Here is a 22,390-nt window from a genome sequence, read left to right on the forward strand (position 1 = left end):
ACTCTGCTGTAGGGTAGCTGAGTGGTGCAGCAGACAGATCCCTGGTCCTGGGGCCAAGAAGCCCTGAGCCCCCATACCACCCCTTAGGCACAGAATCCACCTGGCCCTATGGTCCTGGACAGGCCTTCCAATCCCAGCCCCTTGCAAGAAGTAGAAAAGAAAATGTGTTATATCTGACCACTCTCCCCCCATGGTCCATCCTCTCCTCCTTTATTCACATCCCCACCCATTCCCCCTGCTCCCCCCTCCTTCTTACTCCAGATGTCTATACCCCATTGAGTATATATGCTATTTCCTCTCCTAGTCACCTCTGATGAGAGCAAAGGTTCCCTCATTCCCCCTTGCCCTCCCCCCTTCCATATCATTTCAATAGCTCGTTGTAATAAAAAAAAATCTTATTATATGAAATATCTTGGCCTATTTCCCCTCTCCTTTTTCTTTCTCCCATTCTATTTCCCTTTTTTTCTATTGACTCCATTTTTACACCATATTTTATCTTCAAATTCAGCTTTCTCCTGTGCTTCAACTATAAAAGCTACCTCTACTTGCTCTATTAACTGAGAAGGTTCATATGAGTTTTATCAGTGTCATTTTTCTATGCAGGAATACATGCAGTTCCTCATCATTAAGTCCCTCATATTTTCCCCCTCTCCTCCAATCTCCATGCTTCACCTGAGTCCTGTATCTGAAGATCAAACCTTCTGTTCAGCTCTGGCCGTTCCAAAAGAACTTTTGAAATTCCCCTGGTTCATTGAAAGTCCATCTTTTTCCATGGAAGAGGACATTCAGCCTTGCTGGGTAGTTCATTCTTGGCTGCATTCTAAGCTCTTTTGCCTTCCGGTATATTGTATTCCAAGTCCTACGAGCTTCCAATGTAGTTGCTGCTAAGTCCTGTGTGATCCTGACTGCAGCTCCACGATATTTGAACTGTGTCCTTCTGGCTGTTTGTAATATTTTCTCTTTGACTTGGGAGTTCTGGAATTTGGCTATAATATTCCTAAGGGTTGTTTTTTGGGGATCTCTTTCTCAGGAGGATCGGTGGATTCTCTCCATTTCTATTTTGCCCTCTGCTTCTAGAATATCAGGGCAATTTTCCTGTAGTAATTATTTGAAAATGATGTCAAGGATCTTTTCCTGATCATGACTTTCAGGTATTCCAATAATTTTTAAATTATCTTTCCTAAGTCTGTTTTCCATATCAATTGTTTTTTAATGAGATATTTCACATTTTCTTCTAATTTTTCATTTTTTTGGTTTTGAAGTACTGATTCCTGATTTCTGGTAAATTCATCAATCTCCCTGAATTCTATTCTTTGTCTGAAGGATTTGTTCTCCTCAGAGAGTTTTCTTATCTCTTTTTCCATCTGTCCAATTTTGCTTTTTAAGGCATTCTTCTCCTCAATAACTTTTTGAACTGTTTTATCCATTTAACCTAAGCTGGTTTGTAACATGCTATTTTCTTCAGCATTTTTTTGGATTTCCTTGACTAGGCTGCTGACTTTATTTTCATGTTTTTCCTGCATCTCTCTCCTTTCTTTTCCCAGTTTTTCTTCCAACTCCCTCATTTGATTTTCAAAGTCTTTTTTGAGCTCTGTCATAGCCTGAGCCCAATTTCTGTTTTTTCTTGGAGTCTTTAGATTCAGGAGCTTGTGCTTCCTCATCTTCAGACTGAGTATTTGGATCCTTCTTGGGCTCATTTGCAAAATATTTCTCAATGGTCTTCCTCTTGTTTCTTTGCTTGCTCATTTTCCCAGCCTGGGCCTGGTTTTGGGGTGCTTCCTGAGCTTTTGGGACACTCCCACAAGGGTCTCAGTGTGTGAGGCTCTGTCCTCCCTCCTGGTCTGTGAATGACCATAAGCGCCCCCCTCTGCCACGGGGCCGAGGTGGGAGGGGGGGCTGCTCTTCTATTGGGGGGCCTAGACTGCGATCAGGATCTGAATGTGGTCAGAGCCCCAGAGTCCTGTTCCAGGGGCAAAGGACAGAGCTCTGCAGTCTCTCTTCACTCCCCTTCCTTAGCTCAATGGGCTCATGCCCTGGGGGCTCCTGCTTACCACCTCTGCCTGCTTTTGTTTCTGGATCTGGGCTGGGGAAAGACCAAGCTGCTCGCTGTGTGCCCTGAGAGCTGGGCTCCATGTGCTCCCTCTGGCAGAGGTTCCCTGCTGTTCCCCCACTTTGTGCCCGGTGCTCCCTGGGGTGCAACTCAGGAGACTTCCCCGCTGCTGTGAGCCATGGCTCCCAGCTCCCTGTTGCTGCCTCCGGGAGGCTGAAGTTCTTTCACTCTGGCGGGACACCCCCCAACCCCGGGGAGCAGAGCCTTTCTGCTCTTTTCCAGATTACCTTGAGTAAGAGAACTGCCTCAATGGGTCCCTTTGTGAGTTCTGTCTCTTGAAAGTTTAGTTTAGAGTCCTTAGTTTCAAGTTTTATCACAGAGCGCCTAAGACTGGATCACTTCTTGTCACCATCTTCTTCCTTTCTCTTTTTCTCAAGCATTCTTGCCTAGATCTTTTGTCCTCAAATAATTTATTGTTTCTCCAGGAAAAAAGTTTAATCTGTGAATTTTGCAGGCTTTTAAAAATAAAAATCCTGAGCTTTCCCAACTCTAGGGCTACTCCTGAGTTTCTCACTTCAAAAGAGCTCTCATCTTTATGATGGCACCACCAATTTCCCCATCATCATATTGGCAATCCACAAAGGGATATGAATCTGGCCCTGGACTCACTCAGACTTCTAGAAAGTGAAGCACCCCTGAACCATGCCCATATCTTGCAGATAAGATCAAATAGGACTCTCAGCCAGCCTTCTCACCTAACCCTTCTCTTGTTCCCAGGAAATTGTGAGAAGTGCATACTATGTAAGGTTTTTTTTTTGGGGGGGGGGATGATTAGAGGCAATAAACAGGAAGCTGTTACTATAGCACACTTAGTTTGACTTGCTTGGACCCCCACGGCTAGGCAGAGCCGTGTAACTCTTGCTCAGACCCCAAAGACCACACAGCAGTTTTTCCTGTGGTTCTATTATAGACTAATAGAATACCACAGGATAAATGAGCAGTGAGTAGGTTCATCAACTCTTAGCTAGTTACAAGGTTTTTTAGGCTAAAGTTCAATCAGCGCAAAGATTTCAATACTCAGTTTAAGAGATGGATTTTTTTTCCTTTCCCAGTGGTCCTATCCAGGTGCAGTAAACCTGGGAGGGAGTATCGTCTAAAGAGACTAGCAAGAATCCTCCCCACTTTTTTCCCCCTTTAGCTGGAGAAGTTATTTTAAAAAAAAAGTCTTTTTATGTCTTAGAAATCTGGGTTGTTCTTTTTTTAAGGAATTGACTTGATTTCTACTCTCTCCCCTTGTTTCTGGAGTGACAATTACTTAACTATCACATCCCCTGCCTTGATTTCCCTAATCTGTTCTGCCTTTGCTTTCCCTCCCATCAGAGAAGGCTTCTTGGAATCTCTTTCTTAGAAATCCGCCCTCTGGGTATCATGGATTGTATTAATCTAGTGATTGTGGCTTCCAAGGAGAGAGTCTCTGCCACGCTGTCAGTCTCTTTGTCTTTTCTTTTCTCCCCTTTTTTTCTCTCTCACTCTGAGAGAGGAGAAATGGAGCCTTTCTTTTTACAAAACTCTTTCCACCCCTCTCAGGTGGCAGGAAGAGGGAAGGGAGGGGCTCATGCCCCCGGGGAAAAAAACTGCTAATCTTATCCCCAATTGAAGCACCCTCCTGGTTGCCCTTCCCCAGAACATAGTGTAAGTTCATCAAACTGTCTGAGAGAACACCCCATTCCTTTTTCATGCTTTGGGGGTGCAACCTTTCTCCGGTCTACCCATGTGGTTGCTCAGTCCCAACTCCCAGGCTTTACAGAGAGTCTGCCCACTTGTCTAGGACTTCATGCTGGAGGAGACTTTGGGGGGATGGGGGCAGCCAGCCAGACCTAAAACCTGGGGAGGTCCAAAAGTATTTCTATAAGTTAACAGCTTCTCATTAATTGAAAGAGTAAATTCTGGTTGGGAAATTTTCTAGCTTTATTTTTAAAATAAATGAAAAGAACTTAACTTAAAGACTCTTTCTAGGAATGGGGAATCCATATTCAAGTTTAATTAAGAAATGGGGTAAAGCTTAATACTAAGACCAATGTTGCCAATTTTTAAAGATTTAGAGACTGAAGACAGAAGATTTAAGACCACTGAAAAGGCAAATGAATTTGCAGCTCTCTGGGGTGTTAACCCTGCTCAGGTTTTATTATTGAATATAACAAACTAAACAGGTTTAAAAAAACTCCTCCTGAAGGGTCAGAAGCACTTATGACTGACTGATAATAAAGACCTGGCAGACAGAATATAGGTAAAGAGAGACAGAAATAAAAGAAGTCAAGTAGAGTTGACTGGGCCAATTGACTGCCTCTAGTAGAGATCCAACTCAGGTTTTACAATCTTGCCCCTTATCTAGAGCGCAAAAGGGGAATTCCCTTTCCCCCCTTACCTGACCAGAATTGGGTAGAGGGTTGAAGACTGAGGAGACCAGGATACAAATTTTACATTAAGCAATAAAACTATGGGAGTCAATTTACATCTCAAGAGTGGAGAACTTCCATCCATTTAACAAGATTTAACAGCATTTAAGATTACAGATTTTGTTTCTGCTACATGCATAATTCTCTACATCATTTTCCCCCTCAAAATTATTTGGGACCCAGATTCTTCTGGGCCTTTCAGAGTCCATTTGGAGATGAATGCATTGCATTGAGAACTTCATTGAGGCAGGGTCCGCAGAATGATTAACTGGCACAGTTGTATGGCAGAGTCTGGTCTTGGAGATATACAGCTAGAGAAACGAAACTCAAGGGAAAAAAAATTGAACAAGCAAAAACCAGAGAGATATTTTAACAGAGAAGGCTATTTAACAGAGGTCCAATAATTAGGGGGGAAAAACTAGAAAGTCTATAAAGAGCAAGAATTATACTTTTATGATCCTAAGCCAGTATCAAAATACCTTTTATAAGAATATGGGTTCCAAAATAGCACAGATTTGTTAATGGATGCCACATTAAGTTGCAGCCAAAAGCTCAAAAATAGTATAAACAAATGTACTGAATAAGCATTTAAAACTGCATGTGTCCTAAAGGTAACTTGCTACAAAATTTTAGCTTTGGCCATGTTTAGAATGAATAAAAATTCTAGTTGAAGAATGGATCTCTTTTTTAAAGCAGTTAAAAAAATAGATTAATAGACATTATTCTGATATAAGCAGCCATACTGATATTTCTTTTCCATAAGGGAATTTGTTGTGATAAAAAGTCATATGCTATGTTAAAAGGCCAAGACAAAATATTTACCAATAATTTAAAATTTAGATGATAGAGTTCCAATGGCTCACTCTCATACTTAATTATGATACACCTGGAATGATCATGGCAATTTTCTATTACAAAGCAGAGGAACATGAGAACATGTTCCCTTATGAATTAGATGTCCTTTAGAGGCAGAAGTCATTCAGACAATCGTTTTCAGTAAGCCAGGCTCCAGGTCTGCCAGGTGAGTGATTCCTTTAAAAGAATCCTGCCCCAGTTGAGGTTAGGGTCATTCTTTCAAAGGCTACTCTGCTCATCTGCAATATTAACATCAAATCCCATAGGGCTAATGGCTTCACTGGAAAATTGTTGTCTTTCTATTTTAGCAGACAGATCAATTATCAATACATTGTAATACAACTATTACCTATCCAGAGCTTTAGGTGACTTGAGTACTATGGAGAACCAAGAGTGTGCCAAGCTGTAATTTAGTGTAAGAAACCCAGGGAAAAATTATAATTCAATTGTTGCTCATGTACCTAAGGACAGTGCTGTAAATGAAATGTAATAAACAGATTTTGAGATGTAAAAATGCAACCCTAATTCATATTTAGAATTTTTTTATAAAATCAACTTTTTGCAATGAACCCATTTAGCTATTAACTATGTTTTTTTTTTTTTTTTTGCAAGGCAAATGGGGTTAAGTGGCTTGCCCAAGGCCACACAGCTAGGTAATTATTAAGTGTCTGAGACCGGATTTGAACCCATACGCCACCTAGCTGCCCCTATTAACTATGTTAAAATAACTAACTAGGAGGTTGCCCATCATCTCCATAATTCTCACATAACAATTAGCTAGAGATTGCCACAGAGAAGTCTCAAATCAACACCATTATTTTATATTCTTCATGTTACATATGTACTTTCCCCTCAAAGATGTTTAGTTCCAATTTACATATATAGCTAGAAACTTCTATACATAAATTTAACTACTAGCCATTTTCAAAATATAAATTTTCACTTTCAGAAGTCTTTAAAACCATTAGAACATCTTAGGTGACTTTAAATTTCTAACATGTATTATTGATTCCAGTGCAATAAAACAAGATATTCAAGTCAATTAAGATGAGTTTTTAAATTTTACAAAATAATATTTCCATCATTATGTAATGCATAGATCCAGAAGGGGTGATAATTATTACCCCTTCAAAGCAATCACATGTTAATTCTAGGCTTTAACATTACATTATTCAAATAGTTTTTATGTTCACAAGAGATAATAAAGTATTATAAATATAATTTCTTTGAAGTTACAAAAGAATATCACATAATTGATAAATACATCTTACTCATCAATAAGTTACCTTACAGTAGGACCACATAATTGCTTTTTGTTCAGTCATCTTTCAGAGCCCCCTCACATCAGTTGTCTGAAATTACCATGAAAAAGTCCACATTCTTGACATTTTAAAAATTAAACATATATTATTAATTTACATTGAACATAAGATTCTTATTTAAACAACTCATTCCCCTTAGAACAAGAGCAAAATGAATATACCTCTATCTTTACACTTTTGTCTTCCAAACCTTTTTACCCAGATCCTCCAAGAATTCAATTTTATATATATGATACATTTAAAACTCCAATGTAATTTTTGTTTATGCTATAAATGCTAGGCAATTAATACATTTTCTTATTTTCAAATAACCTATGTTAAGCAGATTTATATATAATATTTACATACAGACATATACATATATATATTCCCTTCCATAAATGTGTGATAAGAGAAAAATTATTACAAACTTTCTTCCTTTACCAACAAAAGACCTTCTTAGATTGTTGAAGATATTTTATCAATATCTTAACATCAAAACAAATCAGATAATAAAATTTAGTATAGCATTTCTTTCCCAAATGAAATCAGTAAACATAATAATTATATATGATTCGATATTCCCAAATTACTTGATGTACCCAATTATATTTTCCTTCTTAATAACACCTTAAAAATTCCCAGATTTGTTACAAAATTTTCAAATACTTTGAAAAGTCAAAGGTGACTAAATTACTCTCTGATTTAGCTCTCCTATAGTTTTTAGTTTTTAAACACAAAGTGGGGGTCTTTTCCTTCCAGAAGTCTCCTTATCTCCTTTTCAAAGTCTCTTGAGGGCAGAAAATCTACATTTTCGTAATCCTTAAAGTCTCAATTAACCCAAGTTGAATACAGCTGTCAATGAATATTAAGTCAACAAAAATTTAGTTCACAGGTGAGAACATTTCACAAACTTTTCAATTTACACACTTTCAAATGTACAAATGTATTAAGATTCTCTAGTAAGGGGATAGGCTCAGATTCCAACTCCATTATTAATTACTTCATTTTAAATTAGACTTTTTAAAACAATTAAATTTAAAATCCACACTAAAAGGAGTAACATTTAACTTAGGTAACTATTTCAGATCTGAATTACATACACACAGGAGTTTAGATACAGACACAAACACAGACAACTCTTTTTTTTTTTTTTAGATTTTTTTTTTCAAGGCAATGGGGTTAAGTGGCTTGCCCAAGGCCACACGGCTAGGTTATTATTAAGTGTCTGAGGTGTATTTGAACCCAGGTACTCCTGACTCCAAGGCTGGTGCTCTATCCACTGCGTCACCTGGCCGCCCCAGACAACTCTTTTGTATAAAGATTTCAAATTTACCAGAATGAGATTTTTGGACACCCTGGCTGTCAACAAAATCTCAAAATACAGAAACATTTTCCAACCTCTCCAGGCCAGTGGAGAGATGTGAAAACATCCTATTAATATTTAAATACATGCATATATTTATATTATAATTATGTTTTTGAATGTACCAATCAAGAACAGTCAAAAAATAATTTTTAGAATCAATTACAATTTCTTGAGGAACCTCCAATATATAATTAAGATTTTGAAATAGCCAATCAATAGTTAAAGTTGAGTGTATTCATTCTTAAGTTACTTTATAAAGTTCAAATCCAGTTACTCTGTTACAGAGATATTAGTTATTAGCACAGGCTTAAAGAAAAGATGAAATCTGAATTTCCTAGTCCCAGAAAAAGTTATCTTCCCCTTTTTTTCACTTAACTAATTGACCACAAGCCTTATCAATCAATCTACCCATTTCTCCTCCCCACAAGGGTGGGGCTTTCTCAATCCAGCTAATGCCTTTAGGGGATGAGGTTTAAAATTTGTAATCATGTATAAGTTTAAGGGAAAAAAGCCATTCACCCAGTCCCTCTTTCTCCCCAAACCAGGAAGAAGGCACAAGGGTCCCCTATTTTACATAATGGGGCTAAAACAAGTTGGGGGGCCTTCTTTCTTTACCCTTCTTTCTCTAATTTATTTATGTAAGCATTTAAAGATATAATATATCCCCTGACAGTTGCCTTGATTGTATCCCATAGGTTTTGGTATGTTGTTTCATTATTGTTCATTATCTAGGATGAAATAATTCATTCTTTCTATAATTTGTTGTTGTTGATCCACTGATTCTTTATAATGAGGTTATTTAGTTTTCAATTAGTTCTGGGTCTATATCTCCCTGGCCCAATATTGCATATGATTTTTATTGCATTATAATCTGAAAAAGATATATTCACTATTTCTGCCTTTCTGCAATTGATCATTAGGTTTTATGCCCTAGTACATGGTCAATTTTTGTGTAAGTGTCATATACTGCAGAGAAAAAGGTATATTCCTTTCTATCCCCATTCAGTTTCCTCCATAAGTCTATCATATCTAGATTTTCTAATGCTCTATTAACCTCCTTAACTTCCTTGTTTATTTTATGATTAGATTTATCTATATCTGAGAGTGGGAGGTTGAAGTCTCCCACTAGTAGAGTTTTGTTGTCTATGTCTTCCTGTAGTTCTTTCAACTTCTCCTCTAAGAATCTGGATGCTGTACAATTGGGTGCATACATATTTAGTATTGAAATTACTTTATTGTTTATGGTACCTTTTAGGAGGATATAGTTTCCTTCCTTCTCTCTTTTAATGCGATCTATTTTTGCTGCTGCTTTTTCTGAGATAAGGATTGCTACCCTGCTTTTTTCACTTTAGATGAAGCAAAATATATTTTGCTCCAACCTTTTAGCTTTACTCTATATGTATCTCGCTGCTTCAAATGAGTTTCTTGTAAGCAGCATATTCTAGGATTCTGGTTTTTAATCCACTCTGCTATTCGCTTACATTTTAAGGGAAAGTTCATCTCATTCACATTCAAAGTTATAATTACTAACTCTTTATTGACCTCCATGCTATCTTCCTTCTGTTTGTATTTTCCCCCTTTTCCCCTTTATCCATATTCTCCAGTGTTTTGTTTCTGAATACCACCACCTTCAGTGTGTTTGCTCTCTTATATCAACCCCTCACACCTTTCTTTCCCCTTTCCCTTTTACCTTCATCCCTTCCTTCTGTCAGTTCCCCCTTTTCTCCCCCTCTCTGTCCCTCCTCCCCTTTTTACTTTTTTAATGCTTGAAAAATAAGATTAGTTTCTTAACTTAACTAAGTGTATCTATGTTAATTTTAAGCCAAGTCTGATGAGATGAAGATTCAGGTGCTTCTCACCTCTTCCCTTCTTCCTCTCAATTGCAATAGGTTTTTTTGTGCCTCTTGATGTAATGATATTTACCCCATTCAATCTCCCTCCATCCTCCCTTTTTCTTACTGTCCCCCTTTTGAAGGAGATATTGTTTTTAAATCATTCTGAGTCACAGAAAAGTTATGAGTGTGTATCACTTCTGTTTATGTATATTCTCCCTAATAGAGTTACAGTTCTCAATAGTTATGAAACTCTTTCTCCCAAGTGGGTATATAGCCAGTTTCATCTTATTTGAAAAGTTTTTATATATATTTTTTTCCTTTTCATGTGTCTCTTCAGCCTTCTGTTTGATGTCCAAATTTTCTATTTAGCTCTGATCATTTCATCATGAAATGTTGGAAGTCCCATTTCATTAAATGTCCATCTTTTCCCCTGGAAGACAAGGCTCAGCTTTGCCTGGTAGTGGATTCTTGGCTGCATTCCAAGTTCCTTTGCTCTTTGTAATATCTCATTCCAGGCCCTTTGATCCTTTAATGTTGCTGTGGCCAGGTCCTGTGTAATTCTTACTGAGGCTCCTTGGTATTTAAGTTTTTTCTTTCTAGCTTCTTGCAGGATTTTCTCTTTTACCTGATAGGTCTGTAATTTGGCTACAACATTCCTTGGTGTTTTCATTTTAGGATCTCTTTCTGGAGGAGATCAATGTATTCTTTCAATAACTATTTTGCCCTCTGTTCCATGATATCAGGGCAGTTTTCCATCACTAAATCCTGTAATATTAAGTCCAGACTTTTTTTCTCTTCAATGTTTTTAGGAAGGTCTATAATTTTCAGGTTTTCCCATCTTGTTCTGTTCTTGAGGTCAGTGGTTTTGCTGATGAGGTATTTTACATTTTCTTCTATTTTTTCAATCTTTTGGGTTTGTTTAACATAATCTTGTTGTCTCATGAAGTCATTAGTTTCTGCTGATTCCATTCTTTTTTTAAGAGAAGCTTTTTCTTCATTTATCTTTTGCAACTCTTTTCCAGTTGGTCAATTCTATTTTTGACCAACTGTAATTTTGAGAGAATCATTTCCTTTTTTTTTTTCTGAGTACAACCACAATAGATTTTAATTTGCACAAAGTAAATCCACAAGTACGAGATCTGTTTAGGGATTATTATTCCCATAATAAGCATATTCTAAACACAAACTGCTTGCTATCATTTAACAGAACTCTCAGCTAAGGCACCAATTAGACTCTCATCCCCCTATGCAACTGAATGCCCATGTCCACATTCGTCTTGAAATGTTTGATATCAAAAGGTGATTATTTCAAGAGCAGTTTCTCCCAGAAAGCATTTAGGTCGCTCTTGAATCCATGGCGCTGGACTCAGAGAAAACAGTCCTAATGGTCAGGTTCACTCTTGCTTCCTTAGAATGGTACTCCTTAGGCACCCGATGCTGCCAGTCAGCTTGTGTAGCTCCCTCCATCAACAACAATGTCCCATGATCCAAGGGTATCTTTACTTTTTCCACATATGTATAGTCTCCATTCTCTTCTGGGGGGGCTTCTTCCTCATTTCAAAGATGCGTGTGGCCCCCAGGCTGAGGGAGGCGATGATGGGGCATCTTCCCAGTGAGGGCTCATCATCACTGTGCCAGTCCACGCTGTCCTTGTTGTTGTGATAAAGGTTGCAGAGTAACAAGTTGAAGGTGTGGCCAGTGTTCTCCTTGATGTGGTTCTTCAGCATGCTCAGCACAGGATGCCATTGAGGATTTGGCTCCATTGTAACTCTGGAATAAGTGTAAGGGAGTTCTCCAAACCATGCTGTCAATCTTGGCTGCAGATAATCAAGACCTTCTCGAATACCAGTCCTCTGCTTCCATGGAACATCTTAGCAGAGTTGTTCAAAAATCCAATCTGCTTCTTCTGATTCAATGAAATTGGGAAACAAATGTATCCTAGAAATTCCTGTAGGTGATACGCTGATTTCATAGACACCTTCTTTGTCAATCATTTGTGGGTCAGGGATCTGACGTAATACTTGTTCCTTTGGTTCTTTATACACAAACTGTCTTTCAGGCAGAGGTGACTCCTTCTTCATCCAGGTCTGTCCGAGGCCTTGTTGGGGGTGGCCTTTGTCACTGAGAGCCTTGGCCTGACTCTTGTTGGCAAGGCCTGCCCAGCCTCCCTGCACTCGGACTCTTTGTCTCTTGTCATCCATGGTCACAAAAGCTTTTCCCAGTCTTCATTGTCTTGTTTGCTTTCTCCTGAGGGCCGCACTGCGCAGATCCCACTGGGCAGCGGTCCGGGGCTTCGGCAAATGCACGTTGCCGGGTGGGACACCGAGCAGATGTGCTACATTCTCCGGCACCTGCCCAGAAGCACTTCCTGCTGACCCCGCTGGCGCCACAGCGGCTTCCGGGGTCGGCTGAATCATTTCCTTTTTGCATTTGCCCAATTGAAGATTTGAGAGAGTTATTCTCATTTTGCATTTGTCCCCTTTTATTTTCCAAGAATTTGTTTTCATATTGTGAGATGTTAATTTTCTCTTGAGTTTCTTTTCCCAATTTTTCCAATTGATTTTTAAACTCCTTCCTGATTTCTTCAAGGAAGTCTTTCTGGACTGGAGACCAATTCATAGTCTCCTCAGCAGTGCTAGATCTTTCTGGGTTAGAATTTTTCACTGCTAAGTATTTCTTCATGGACCCCCTTACTATGGCCTTTTTTCATCTTTCTAGGATCTTGTTTTTTGGGGGGAGGGAGCTGGCTCTCAGAGGTTTGCTCTTGACGATTCTAGAGGCTTTGCTCACTTGATTTAGTAATTCCAAGGGCCAGTCAGTAGGGGCCACTGTTTGCTTTCTCTGGAGTGTTTGAGGTCCTTAGCAGCAGGGTCTGAGTTGACCTTGAACACTGAAGCTGGGCCCTGGGGGAAGGGAGTTAATTTCTTTCTGTAGAGTGAACTCTGTAGCCCTGAAGGGTTGGGGAGATTGTTTATTGTTTGTTCTGGGCAAAGGGCTCAGCTGAAAGTATGGAGCTCAGGTCCCTGGCCCAGCTGGTTGTTCTTCAGGCATGCTCTGAGGCACTGTGCTAGAACTCACCCTCCAGTAGTTCCTGGCCACTCATTGAAGTCTCTATGGCTGAGGCTGGCCCTCTGGCTACCCCCAGGTGCTGTCTCTGCGCTGATCCTCTGCTCTTGTCTCCTGGTTCACCCACAGACCCCTGAGACAGACCTTCTTGGTAGGTATTCTTCTCCTAGTTTCTCTTTTTGGGTTTTGTTGATTGAATTTTTGTTAAGAGGTTTCTCTCATGTTGTTTTTGAGGGGAAAGAGGAGCACTTATCACAGTGCCTGTCTTCTCTGTTGCCGTTTTGGCTGGAAGTCAATTGAAAAATCATGTCAGTGTTTTTGATAGGATATAATTCATCTTTTTTCTGTTTTATAATATTTTTTATTTTATTTTAATATTTCTTATTATATCATGAAGTCATTGAGTTCTGTTTGATTCCTTCTAATTTTCAAGGAGTATACCTCTTGTATAAAGTTTACCATCTTCTATTATATGCTGATAGTCCTGTTTGCCTCAGTTTCCTCATCTATAAAATTAACTATTGAAAGAAATGGCAAGCCACTTCAGAATTTTTGCCAAGAACCCCACCAAAAAAAGCAGTAAAAAAGAGTTGGACACAACTAAAAACTTGATTTTATCTATTGAATTTCATTCAAATCATAGTATTTCTTCATATGTTCATTTTTTTCTTGTTCACTCATATCTTCAACAGATTTTCTTTAGTGTGATACACAGCACCCCACATTTTTGATTGGATCAAATTCTTCTCTTTCCCATATGCCATGTTCTTGTGGGCAAGACTACCTTGGTCCTAGCTATAGTAGGTAATACCCATAAATAGGTCCCTTCCTCTGCAAGAATCTTTTAGTTTTAACTCTGTGACTCCATTCAGATTTGTCTTTGGCCCCTTCTCTGTCTCTTCCCTGCATAGTATCAATTCCAGAATTGTCTTGGTCCTTTTCCTTGACCCTGACAGACCCTAACCAGATGTAATTCATTACACTGGTAGCAAACCTCCTGCAAGACCTCAGGTGCTTTACTTTCCAGATGCCACCTTGACCCTTTCTCTACTATTGCTCTAGTCCTATTTGGATCTTGGTTTATTTCTGCCTTCCTATGGTCACTGGGGTACAAGCTGTCTCTGTTAGGCTCAGTTTCTTAATCTGTAACAAGGGAAAATAACATTTTCCATACAGGTTTATTGTGAAGTTCAAACATGATATTGTATATAAATTTCTTTTTCAAAGCATAAAGTGGTATAAAAATATGGGTTTTTTTGGTTGATTCAAGAAAGGCACCTCTTTCCCTCCCTCCTTTAATGAGGCTCATATGCTTGGATTTTAAATGAAAGAGGAAATAAAATTCAATTGCAGGTCATGGCATTATATCTCTGATGACATAGCTCCCTTTGATAACAAAGCACAAATAACCTATAAGAATAGCAGGAGTTGCCCTATTGCTGACCAGAGATGGGAAACACAGCTCCTTCTTTCTTTCCTTCTCTTTTTCTCCCTCACTTCCTCTTTCCAATCCTTACTCTTTCTTTCCCTATCTCACTCTCTTCCTCTCTCCCTTCCTTCCTTTCTTCCCTCCCTCCTTCCCAGGCTTACCTGTAGGAGCTCTGCCCAAAGGAATGTAAATTTTATTCACTGAAACCTCTAAGATATCTGGAAGGTTACAGATCCCAAATCACTCTGGCTGTCATTGATTAGTCAACAGTAGGTTCCAAGTCAAGCTCCACTTGGTTTTTGTTTGGACCCTGATTGATTCAGAATGAATGTAAATAGCAATTATTTCTGTTTTGTCCAGAAACCCTGTGGGCCTTTTCCTTTTAGATTGAGTGATTTTTTTTTTTTTTAGGTTTTTACAAGGCAAAGGGGGTTAAGCAAGGCCACACAACTAGGTAATTATTAAGTGTCTGAGACCAGATTTGAACCCAGGTACTCCTGACTCCAGGGTCAGTGCTTTATCCACTATGCCACCTAGCTGCCCCTTAGATTGATTGATTTTAAGAGGTCATTCTTTTGATTTATTTTAAGAAGCCATTCTTTGCCTCCTTTCTTTCTTACCTAGCCAAATCACTGAATTGATTGAGATCTGTTAAAGTTCTTAACTTTAAAAGACTAAGGTCTTCCACTACAACCAGGAACATCTCCAGGCATTCTGATCCATATTTGGCCACTGGACCTAGATGAAAAAGTATTGTGACTGGTGACTTCCACACAACCTTCTTTCATTTAAATCCAATTCACTTGCTTGTCATGGAATCACTTCCCTGATGTCATGGTCCTCTTTGAGAATGAGGGACAAACAACAACAACCTATGTATTCTGTCTAGTGTCAAAGACTTGGGTCACAGAATTGTCTTGCCTTTGTTCCCTAGAGAGCAGAATCCTGCCAAATTTCCTTGTTATACCAGAAATCTAGCCCCTTGAGGTTTTTCTCTCTGGAATGAGTCTTACAAGGTTCATGGACTCTTTTCTAAGATAGAATGATCTGAGACCCCACTTTTATTTAGTAATAAGAGTACTACAGGGAAACCAGGTCAGATTATTTATTTACTTGAGAGTCTACAGACTAGAGCAGAAGTTTGAAATTGAAGACTCCTCTACAGGGTCTTGTAGTATAAGGAAGAACCCAAATGCCTCTGTTGCACATTTATCAGAAGGGCTCCATGAGACATGTTCAATGCTTCCTTATCAGTTGCTAGCTACTCATCAGCTACAAACTTATTTTCAGATGAACTTCAGTGAAGTGCAATTAGAAAGATAAACAGAAAAATGCTTTAATGTATTTCAAGATATAAATGAATACACTTAACTTTTGATTGCCTTTTGTTTTAGCTGTTCCATTGTTCCCTATATTAATACAGATCATTAGCATTTGGTTATAGGAATAAAGCTGTCCTTCAAAAGTCTTTTATTTTTGTTTTGATTTTTAGTCTTCTTAATTTATGTCTGGACCTATCATGTATGATAGGGAGCTTCTGGCGAGGAAACTCAAAAATGAATGACACTGAATAATTAAATCATTCTATCAAAAAAGTATTTATTAAATGTTTTATGGGCATCAAGAATAGAGATAAAAATGAGATTCCCTCTTCTCAAGGAACTAGCATCATAAAGCATAAGCATTTAAAAAATAAATGCAAGAAAGTTTAGGAAGAGAAAGTGCTTATGATCTGGGGGGTGGGGGGGAATTAGGAAAGTCCTCAGATGATAACTGGTTTGTACTGAAGATAGGACTTCACTATCAGACTTTGGGACTGGATTATTACTGTTATACTACAGAGTTTGTCAGCACCCTTCAATTTTTTTTTTAGGTTTTTTTGCAAGGCAAATGGGGTTAAGTGGCTTGTCCAAGGCCACACAGCTAGGTAATCATTAAGTGTCTGAGACCGGATTTGAACCCAGGTACTCCTGACTCCAAGGCCGGTGCTTTATCCACTACGCCACCTAGCCGCCCTCAGCACCCTTCAATCTTAAAGATGACAATAGCTGTATATTCCTAAAAAAAAGAAAGATCAAGCTTGTAAATGAATTGAGAAAGTCAGAAATCCTGGGGATAGAAATTTTAACTCTGGAATCTAGCATTTTCTCTTAATTCTCTTTATTCTGAGAATAATGCAAAAGCAAACTAAAAGACTAAAAAGGAGGTAGCAATTTGGTTTTAACAGTGGATGGCACTCTTGCAAAAGCATTTTGCTAGTATGAAAAAGAGACAGCATGAAGACCAGAATTAACCTTGGCTCTGCTTTTGGAATCCTGTCAGGGATGCTTGTTCACTATGAAAGCCCCATGAAGGCACAACTAGCTAGATCTCTCATTGTCCACATCTTAATGGAGCTGAAAGCAGAAAATGAGATTCTTGTGGTCCAGAAGTGGCAGTTATGGGTACCCTTGTTTGTCTATTTAGCCACTGTCCACCACAAATATAGTGTCTGATAATGAACTGAGAAGCTGCCTCTCCTCTAGAGTAAGGTATAATGAGGAAATGAGAAGGAAGCCTTTATTCTCTGTCCCTTCATTAAGCTTTGAATCAAACCAGAACTGGCTACCCATGCCAATCATGGCTAGCTTTGTTCAGACCACCTCTTTAATGGAAATTGGTCATCCCACTGCAAGAGAACTTCTCAAAGACTTTGGATGATTTGACCAACTCAAATGACAGCCTAAAGTTAACCATCCTGTTTTAATTGAGTACTGTCAAAAATACCAACAGGTTGGCGGCAGGAGCTGGGTGTTTTGCACGTATACTTCATTGACTCTTCTATATTCCAACATATCTTTTCTGTGCCTGGTGTCTTCTTTGGAAATTATTGTTTTCATTGAGGATGAGGATGAGAGGCGGCATGGAAGGTCCTTGTCAAACTTCTTAGCTCATTTACCATGTGTCATCATGTTGGAAGCAAAACAGGAAGAATCCTGGTTGCCTGTGACCAAAAATAAGAGCTAAGCACAAAGTTCAGAAGCAATGATGACAAGATGCAAGGGAGTCTTTTAATTAAGACTGACCAGCAATAACATCCCTGTAGCACTGTGGCCAGACACTTCCTGAGACACACTGTCAGGAGCTAAAAATTCTCATCAATCAAGGAATAAAACCTTCTCTCTATCCCCAAACAAAAGAGTGACCCAACATTTGGTTACTAGAGAATTCCAATTTGCTAAGTTTCTCTGATTCTATTTTAGGTATTTTCTTATAGATAACAGCTTCTGAAGGATAATAGGGAGATTGTATCTAATATGATTTCTGTGCTTTTAAGTCCCTCTCTGCAGTCACTGAAACTTCTACAGAAGAGTAGTTCAAACTAAATTATTATTTTTCTCAGCCAACTGATATACTCCATCACAGCAATTTGAAACCTTTGAAACAATTTTAGGTTTTACAGTTATATGCTCTTCTGATAGATACTGTACATGTTGCTGACAATAAATTAAAACATTCATATTACTATTTAGAATAAAATACTATTTATTGCTCAAGGAAGAATGAATTGTTTCAGATAGAACTAATTGCTGAAGAAATAATGAAACCCCTAGGGACAAATGGCAATTAGTATGCCTAATAGAGAAGAAAAGGGAAGACAGACATAGTTTAGTACACATCTTAGACTTGGAAAGACCGTGCTTCAAGAATAAATATAAATCAATACCCTAAAATTTCCCTGAAGATATCAGATAATAAATTCAGTGACTCCCTATTATTTTCAGGAACAAGTATAAAACATTCTTGTTTGGTTTGTAAAAATTTTGTAACTCTGCCTATTTCTACCTTTCCAGTTTTCTGTACCTCACTCCCCTCCATGTAATCTGTATCTAATGACACTGGTCTCTCTAGTATTCTTTGCATATGATAGTCTTGTCTCCTGCCTCTGGGCATTTTCATGGACTCTTCCCCCCCATTTCCATCTCTCAACTTCCTTAACTTCCTTCAAATCTCAAGTAAAGTTCCAAACTTTCTCAGTTGTTCTTAATCTGCGTGTCTTCTCTCTGAGACTAGCCCTGATTTTTCTTACATTGTTTATTGCCACATAAAGCTGTTTGTATGTTGCTTTCCCTATTAAACTGTGGGTCAACAGACATGATTGCTATCACATCTACTGTGATCTTTTCAACATTTTGGAGAAGAGAATACTTTGGTATTGGAGAATGGTAGATGTCCTGTTTTGTTTTTTTATAAAGGGGAAGGGTGGAGAACAGAGTCCACAAATTATAGGCCAATGGACTTGATTTTGATTCATGGCAAAATTTTCATTTTATTATCAGGCATTTGGATATTGATTAACAAGCATATTTGGATATCTTAGCAAACATTTCTCTATCTACCTCTCCCCTTCCCCATTGATAGGAAAAGAAAAAAGGAAAACTAAATCTTTCAAAGCAAATTCTCACATTGGTCTTGTAAAAATTCATGTCCCATTCAACATCTAGAATTGATCCCCTTTCTGCCAGGGAAATGTAGCATCCTTCATCATCCTCTAGTATTATGTTTGACCTTTGCATTGATTAGAGATCTTAAATTTTTCAATTATTCATCCTTCAATGTTGTTATTGCATAAATTGTTCTGATCCTGCTCACTTCATTCTGCATCCATTAAAACAAGTTTCTCTGAAACTATCCCTTTCATCATTTTTTAGTGTAACTTATTCTGCAGTTCCTCAATTGATGGATGTCCTCTTAGTTCCTCCTTCTTTACAAGTACAAAAAAAAACTACTATAAATATCCTTATATACATGGATATTTTTATTTTTTCTTTGATCTCTTTGGGGTACATGTCTAAATGTGGTTTTGCTATGTCAAAAGACATATTCAACTTAATAATTAGTTCCAAATTGCTTTACAGAATGGTTAGATCAATTCATGGATCTTCTAGCAGTGTGTTGATGTGCCTGTTTTCTCAGGGTTCCTGCAACACTCCTAATTTTCCTTTTTTTTTTATCAACTTTGCTAGTCTAAGGGATATGAGATAGGATCTCAGTCACTCTGCTTTGCATTTATCTAATTATTAGTGATTTGGAACATTTTTATATGCGTATTGATAGCTTGGATTTCTTTGAAAACTTTTTGTTCATATCCTTGACAATTTATCATTTGAGAAATGGCTCTTATAACTCTAAGTTATTTACTTTTATATCTTGAAAATAATACCTTTTAAATAGAGGAACTTTCAACAATATTTTTCCTAATTAACTGTTTCCCTTCTAATAATGACTGCCTATACTTAACATTATTTTTTTTGAAGAATGAAAATATACCCTTTTTTCTTCTACCTTCCCACTCCCCCAATGAAAAACTAAAGAAAAATAAAACCCTTTGAACATGCATAGTAAAGCAAAACTAATCTTACTTTGACTATTTCCCACAAAATTGTGTCTCTCAGTCTGCACCCCGAATCAATCTCCTCTCTGTCAGAAGGCAGGTAGCATATTTCATTGTGAGTTCTTTGAAACTGTGGTTGTTCACCACATTGATCAGAGATTCTTGCCCCCTTTTTTTCTAAAGAAAAGTATGAAGAGAGTAGAGTGTGTGCAGACCAGAGCTCTAGGTTGAACTCTGTTTCTGTTCTCTTGTTCCTCTTCTCTGTTCCTGTCCGGAGCCTAATGACATATTCTGATACTTGCTTTTCTTGAAGATCCCTCATCATGAACCACCTCCACAGTTAGAGTTTGTTTTGATTGGCAGTAATCTTTCTCTACTTGATTCTTTTTTAAAATATAAGTTTATTTATTTATTTTTCTAACTAAATGCAAAGATCCTTTTTTGTAACATTCAGTGTTTTGTATCTCATAATTTTCTCCCTCTTTCTTTCCTCCCCTTCCTTGATAGAGAGTAATCGGATATAGGTTATACTTTTATAGCTGTGTTAAAAATTTTCATATTAGATATGATTTGATATTAGATTTCACATTTTAGGATCTCTCTAGGATACAGACCCAATATCTCACACTTTATTCTTACTTTTCCTGATTTTTTTTCCAGTGAGTGAAATATATTCCTGCACCAGTTGTATATGTGTATTCTTCCTTGCTTTGACCAGTTGTATTAATGTGAGGTTAAAGTATTACCTGCTTTTATCCCCTTTCTTCCTATTTATAGTCTTCTACTTACTACCCAATTATGTAAACTAATTTCCCTTATCCTTCCTCTCACTTTCCCCATCCCATACATTCTTTGTCCCTTTCTCTTTCATTTCTCCTTTTACGATAATCAAAACATTAAAAAAACAACAACAAATGCATACTCCAGGCTTCTCTCTTATTAGACTTCCTCTATAGTCCCCAATGATGATAGAATTTAAGAGGAATAAATATATTGTCTTACCAATTAGCTGGTAAACAATTAATCCATCTTTGGTCTTTTATGATTGCTCATTCATATTTACTTTTTTGTTTCTCTGGAGTACAGTAGTACTGTGTTTGTACTTTAAAGTTTGCACTCATCTCTTGTCTTATCACTATGAATACTTGGAAGTCCTCTATATCATAAAGATCCATTCTCCACTCCTGCTCTCAATTATACTTAGTTTTTTGGGTAAGTTATTCTTGGTTGTAAACCTGTATCTTTGGCTTTCTTCCAGAGGCTAATTCCAAGCTCTCCTTTCCTTTTTAGTAGTATGTATGTGTGAGATCCTGACTGTGGCTCCTTGATACTTGAATTCTTTCTTTTTGACTGTTTATAGTAATTTTTTTTAACTGTAAAAGCTATGAATTTTGGGCTATGATGTTCCTGGAAATTTTTATTTTGGGTTTTTTTTCATGTGACCAGAGGATTCTTTCTGTTTCTATTTTGCCCTTTGGTTCTAAGAGGTCTGAATATTTTTCTTTATGATTTCTTTTTTTTTTGCAAGACAATGAGGTTAAGTGGCTATGATTTCTTAAAATATGATATTTAAGTTTTTATTTTGGTCATGGCATTTAGACAACCCAATATTTCTTTCTCTTTTCTTATTTCTGAAGCTAACATTTCTAACACAATATTGAATAGTAGTGGTGATAATGGCTATCCTTGTTTCACCCCTGATCTTATTTGGAATGCCTCTAGCTTATCCCCATTTCATATGATGCTTGTTGATGATTTCAGATAGATACTGCTTATTATTCTAAGGAACAATCCATTTATTCCTATGCAGCCTAGTGTTTTTAGTAGGAATGGGTGTTATATTTTGTCAAAGGCTTTTTAGCATCTATTGATATAATCATATGATTTCTGATAGGTTTGTTATTGATATAGTTAATTAATCTAACAGTTTCCCTGATATTGAACCAATCTTGATTCCTTGGATAAATCTTGAATGATCATATATCCTCTTGATAACTTGTTGTAATCACTTTGCTAAGATTTTAAGATTTTTGCATCTATATTCATTAGGGAGATAGGTCTATAATTTTCTTTCTCTGTTTTGACTCTTCCTGGTTTAGTTATCAGCATCATATTGGTGTCACAGAAAGAGTTAGGCAGAGTTTCGTCCTCACCTGTTTTGCTAAAGAGTTTATATAGAATTGGAACCAATTGTTCCTTAAATGTTTGATAGAATTCACTAGTGAATTCATCTGGCCCTGGAGATTTTTTCTTAGGGAGTTCAGTTAATGGCTTGAAACCCAATAATTCTTAAATTATTTCTCCTTGATTTGTTTTCTAGCTCAGTTGTTTTGGCTAAGAGTTACTTTGTACTTTATTCTATTTTTAAGGTCTGTTCAGTTTTTAATAATGTTTTTATTTAGGTTTTCTATTTCTTACATCATTATTGTGTCCTTTCTTCTACACCTCTCAGAGAACTATCCCATATGCCAAATAGTAATTTTCTTTTTGGTTTTTGCAAGGCAATGGGGTTAAGTGACTTGCCCAAGGTCACACAGCTAGGTAATTATTGTCTGAGGCCAGATTTAAACTCAGGTCCTCCAGGGATGGTGCTCAATCCACTGTGCCACCTAGCTGCCTCCCCAATAGTAATTTTTAAAAAGGAAAAAAATCAAT

At 37.5% G+C, this 22,390-nt stretch overlaps 1 pseudogene; it reads right to left on the reverse strand.

Moving 5' to 3' along the window:
* Nucleotides 1–10,955: 10,955 nt before the first annotated feature.
* Nucleotides 10,956–12,108, reverse strand: LOC141514797 (alpha-ketoglutarate-dependent dioxygenase alkB homolog 3 pseudogene; annotated as a pseudogene).
* Between the last annotated feature and the right edge of the window lie 10,282 nt (nucleotides 12,109–22,390).

This window comes from Macrotis lagotis, chromosome 1 (assembly GCF_037893015.1).
Source record: "Macrotis lagotis isolate mMagLag1 chromosome 1, bilby.v1.9.chrom.fasta, whole genome shotgun sequence".
Taxonomy (NCBI): domain Eukaryota; kingdom Metazoa; phylum Chordata; class Mammalia; order Peramelemorphia; family Peramelidae; genus Macrotis; species Macrotis lagotis.